The sequence below is a fragment of the Parasteatoda tepidariorum genome, chromosome 7 (assembly GCF_043381705.1).
Source record: "Parasteatoda tepidariorum isolate YZ-2023 chromosome 7, CAS_Ptep_4.0, whole genome shotgun sequence".
Classification (NCBI taxonomy): domain Eukaryota; kingdom Metazoa; phylum Arthropoda; class Arachnida; order Araneae; family Theridiidae; genus Parasteatoda; species Parasteatoda tepidariorum.
Window position 1 is genome coordinate 25,878,296 of NC_092210.1, and position 5,857 is coordinate 25,884,152.

Here is a 5,857-nt window from a genome sequence, read left to right on the forward strand (position 1 = left end):
TATATATATATATATACTGGCTTGACGGAGCGATCTCAAATATGCTAATTAATTAGTGCAGACGTTATTTCGAAATTAGACGCAAAAATGTACAAAAACTTTCAATCAATAAACATAATTTTTTTACGATGAATACGGATTTACCACCCTCAAAATATAGGAGGTAGCTTTTATCTGGGAAATGTGATCCCAATAGTTTGCTCAAGAGAGTGGACCAAATTATGAGCCTCTTAATGTTAATTTTACTTTCTGCTAACTTCGCAATATCTCGAGGACTTTTTAATCGAATTGAAAAACTTCTAGCACACAATTATGAAATTCATTAATCCAAATATCATTTAGTATCCAAAGATTCGTTTATCAAAACATGTAAGGTTTTAATAGATTAAAAATCAAAGCTATGTTTCTCTACTATATTTTTAAACATACGTTTAAAATACATTTTTATGCTAATATCTAAGTTATATATTTAGTACAACCATTAATAAACTCTTTTATTTAGTATATGATGTGTTGCTGATTTTATATATAGAGGATTTAAATTAATAATTGACGTTCTTCTTCTTTTAGTAATTAAAACCAAGTAAGCCATAAACTAATATGACTGTCGCAGAAATTCTAGATCCAGAGGTTGAGAGTAAGATTGCAGAGGTAAGTTACATTTTGATTTGAAATTCCACTGTAACTCACAAATGTGTGCCTGGATTAATTTAGAACTAATATAAATTAGAAAATCGAATGATATTAACCCTTTGCTTACGGTGTTCCATTTGTACCCTTACATGCGGTCCACATGTTGCACCACTAGTAAGCGGATGGTTAAAGTAGACTCAAGAGCCTCCAACTGGGTAAAAATCAGCGATTTCAACAAATTATTATTATTATTATCATACATAATTAAAAAATTTCTCTGACTCTCCAAAAACAGTTAAATATTTTTCTTCTGTTGTTTGTTATGAATTGATGCTTACAACAAGCAAATGAAACTGAAACCGGAAGTAAACTCACAAAAACGAATCTAAAATATTTTTTCTATGCTTCGATTATTTTAACCTTTATTTTTGTTAGAATAAATCATATTTTTATAACAAATTAAATTTATTTTATTTTCAAATAATTATTTTTTCTGTTCACAAAAATTTCTTGAATTTTAAATGCATTTTCTAAAGAGCGCTGATTTTGAGAAAATTTCCGTATGCTGACACGGGTTGCAAAAAAAGTTTAATAGAGAAATTTCTTAGAATACTGAACGTCGATTTTGTTACATTTATAACTATGATTTGAACTAAAAATTAAGATATAAATGCTTATTTGTACTTTTTTTTATCAAATTTTACGTGAGAATATTAGAATTTTTCGTTAAAAATTCAATATTAAAAGCAGTATTAAGTTCTATTTCATTGTCTTTTTTAAACTTTTTTTAAGATTTTTTTATAGCATGTATAATTACATTTATCTAGAATAAAAATCCTCTAAAATTTATGCATTATAATTTTTTGTAGAACTACCAGCCTGGCAAGAAAAATCTGTAATTTTAAAGTTCAAATTTGTCTTTATTTTTTAAAAAAATACTTTATAACTTCACTTTCTTTTCATTTTTTAATTTTAAGATCCCTGCTTTCGAAACATAATTTTTTTAATTATGCTTTTTATAAGAAAAATAATTGTGTCTAAACCAGTTGGATACTTTAAGCATCTTCAAAATTATTATATATGCAAATATTGCTTTAATAATTGAATAAAACTTTCTGGTAAAGTATTAAAAAGCCAATTGATCTCAATTATCAATGATACGACCTCATATATCAATAAAATTTTATAACGTATGAAGTGTTATTAAAAAAGAATACTTTAGTTGCAAGTTTACATTCTGCAGATTAATAGGTAAATAATTATATACATCTAGTAATCAAAATGAAAAAAACTTAGCAATTTTAAAGTGTTCTTCCCCATGTTCCAGCATGAACAAAACTATTTGCTCAACTTACATCAAAACCAATTTTTTTCCATACCTTGCATCTCTGGAGTTAGTTGCGGCTACGATTCGACTTTATTTGACTTAATTATTCTGCTGCAATTCAAATGATTATTAAAATTAATATTTTAATTCCAATTTTAAAATTATTTTAACGTTTAAGAATTCATTTTTCATTAAGTTACATAAGTTACATAACACCCAGATGTGAATGAAAAGAAACAATTGCGATTTGAATCATCAAACATAAAGTTGCTAAAGAAAAATGAAAAATTAAGCCTAGTGATAAACAAACCTAGAAAAATCATAGCACCCGAAAGAGAGAAAAAAGATGTGCAACAAAGATAGAGAAAGTACAGTGGCTGAAAGGAGATAAATCAGGGTAAAATGCATGTAGTTTGACACGAAATTTGCAATATTTTCTGAAATGAATCGTTGTCAGTGATATTTTTTATGCCATGCGTGCACCAAAAAGAAAGGATCGTGAAGAACTAATGTCGTTAACAAGATAATCGGCATTCATATGGGTAAAACAAGATTCCAGTTCATCAATATGAGCTGATGTGATTAGGTTCGAAGCAATTTTTGCATTGTTGAAATTGAATTTATTCCCAAAATTCCAACAATGATCAGAAATTAATGATTTCTTGTATTTTTGATAATGGACATATCTATCATGTTCCTTTACTCTAAATTTTAAAGCGCGTCCAGTTTGACCGATGTTTTCGAAGTCTCACTGACAAGGCATGCGGTAAATGCCCAAGTGATTTACAAAGTTAATAGGATTTTAAAGAGGCTTAAAATTGATTTTGTTAACAGGCCCAAAAATGACTTTAAAGCCAAAACGGGACAAGATATTAGCAATTTTATAACAAACGGGGAAAAACGGTATATTAACAATTTCTCTGGATTGATGTTATATACAAAACTCCTTTTAGCTGCCACAGCGTTACTGATCACCCAAGGAGATTGGGTGGTAGATGTAATGCTCCAAAAAACGGACCAGAAATGTTATTACTATGTGGTATGGTGATTTTGACAGATTTTTTTTCGCCGTGTTATTATAAAGAAATCAAACTTTTGATCTATTGATAGGATCTAATTGCGTATTAGGACTCAATCTTAATAGTTTGAAAGGTTGTTAATTGTTGAAAAATTTTGAATTGTAAAGTATGTATTCTTACATCATTTTAAAGTTTATAAATTTAAATGGCAAAATACAAAATTTGAGCGAAATTGGTTGAACAGTCCTTGAGAAATTGAATTTTAAGAAATTCGTATATTTTTAAAAAATAAAAATAAATAAAATACAAAAAGTTAAAAAACGAGAAAAAATGCAAAAAGTAAAATCAGCATTAAAGGGTCCAAACTTGGGATCGCTATGTTTCTCATGACCATGTTATCGGCCATGTTTCCCAGCCTACCTCTACCCTACCTCAGATACGGCTTGGCTCCATCAGAAAGTCCTCTAGATAGTTTGTCCTAGATAGTCCTCTAGAATGCTTGATGCAGGAGTACCCTTGTTTTCTGGGTTGATTTCAAAATTGCAAGACTACGGAATTGAGCATTGTTGATCGCAAACTCAGAACGGGGTTAGCTGCTTAACGCCGGTTGTGTGATATAAAGTAAAATATATAAACTTTTTTTCGAAAAAAAAAATTATGTTATTTTTCAGTACTTGCAATGGAGAAAAGATTTCAAACTAGAGACTATTTTAACAGAAAGACCTGACTCAGATAAGAATTATTTACAGGTATGTTACTTTTCGGTTCTATTTCTGTCGAATTTAAATTTCATTTTTGCAAACTCTGCGTCAAAAATTTCTGCCATTAACTGCCAATTATTCTACCATTAACCACGTCATTAAACGTATTTTTATGCAACAACAATAATAGACAATAAAAAAAGAGATACTTTAAGTCTTTGACTTTTTCCTTTTTATATTTCTCCAAAAATATTGAGAAGATTATTTTATAACATAAGAGTAGCGATTTTTCCTTTTTATCAATAAAAATCAAAGCTTTCAGAGGTTTGATGAACCGGTAATAAAATACGAATGAAAAAAAAGGATTTTTGATCACCTTATGTCAGAAACTATAGCATTAAACTTGTAACATTAGTTTATATATAATTAATACATAGAATGTCCGATGTCTAAAGGTAAAGAGTTCTCCTCAAATTTTATTTTCTGTATCATATATTAAAATTTGTTAAAAATGATTATACCTTACAATAATCACCCATACAACAAAAGTGTTGGTATATAGAAAGAAAACATGTGAAATAAAACATATTTTTATGACGAGATAATTCCCCTGCGTCATTTTAAATAAATATTGCTTAATTAATAGTTTAGTTCAATATACACAGAAGAGCCATTGCATTATGACCACCCTCCATCTATAACAATGGACTCATGTTTTCATGGGGCACATTAGGACCCATAATCCTCATAGAACAATCACTGACGTCAGTTAGCTACTTGAACATAGTTGCAGACCAGGTTCACCCATTCATGGCAACATTTTTTCATGCGGGGGATGGTGTTTACCAACAGGATAATGCCCCATGTCATAAGGGTCGAATCGTCGAGGAACATTCCAGTGATTTTCAAGTCATGTCTGGGCCCCCAAATTCGCCTGACCTTAATCCAATAGAGCATTTGTGGTCCTACTTGGAAAACCAAATTTGTGCTTCCACGCTACCCCCTCGCAATGTGAGGGAATTGCAGAACCAGTTGGTTAGCACTTGGTACCAGATACCTCAGACTACTTATCAGCACCTTGTAGAATCAATGCCACGGCGGATGCTAGCAGTTTTGAGAGCTAAAGGTGGTCCTACATGTTATTAGCAGGGTGGTCATAATGTATTGGCTCTTCGGTGTATATTAGTCTTGAAAGAAGAAATTAGTTTGAAGGAAGAATTTAGTGACAGAAAAAATTAGTTTTTATTTTTAATAAAAATATCAGCATTTTTATATTGTGAATAAAAGAGGGCGTTGCTTTCTTTTATTTCAAATGTTTCCTTTACATTGAGTTAGTTTCATGAAATTGCTGTTTGACCAGTTTACTGTGAGTTTGTGTATTTTCACATTTGTATTAAATTCACATGATTTTGTTTGAATTTTCTCTTCTGGTTTGATTTTACGTATTTCTTGTATTTCTTCCTGGACTTTTGCAAAACCTTCGGGGTACTGAGAGAGCTAATTTTGATATTTGTCCGCTCTCTCAATAGAAAAGGTTTTGTTCTATGGCTTCCGGAGCTGGTAACACCGGAAGACGTCTGCTTCGGTGGCCATATTTTCATTTCCATTGCTTTCTTTTTTCTTTATTGCTTCAATTAAAATGTCCAAGAACACTCAATTCGGTATGAACGTGAAATAAAGTGACCGTTTCCACAATTTTTAGAGTTTTTCAAAACCAAATTTGGATGAGTATTGCATCACAGTTTTTACACTGTTTTAAAAATTGTTTATTGCCTAGAAACTTCGAGATGTTTTCTATTAACTATTTATTAAACCTCTCAGAGCAATCACAAAACATTATTTCAATTTTTTTACAGTCAGAAATTGGTTGCCTAGCAACCTAGTAAAATTAAGCGTTTCTCTTTTGAATCAGTCAATGGGTTATCTTAAAATATTTATTTGCGCAGGCGACTTTTTGGCGGTTTTCTGGACTATCGCCAAATATATAAACCTTTATTGCAACCCAATTTACGACCCAATTGTTTTAAAATTTTGTCTACCCCCCCTAATTCAAGTGTCTAGATTCCAAATATGTAAAAAAAATATATTTATTCAGAGAAAGTACGTTTTTGTGTCTGATTTCGTATTTTAATTAATAGTTAATTAAAATTAATTAGCATATTTGAGGTCACCCCCAG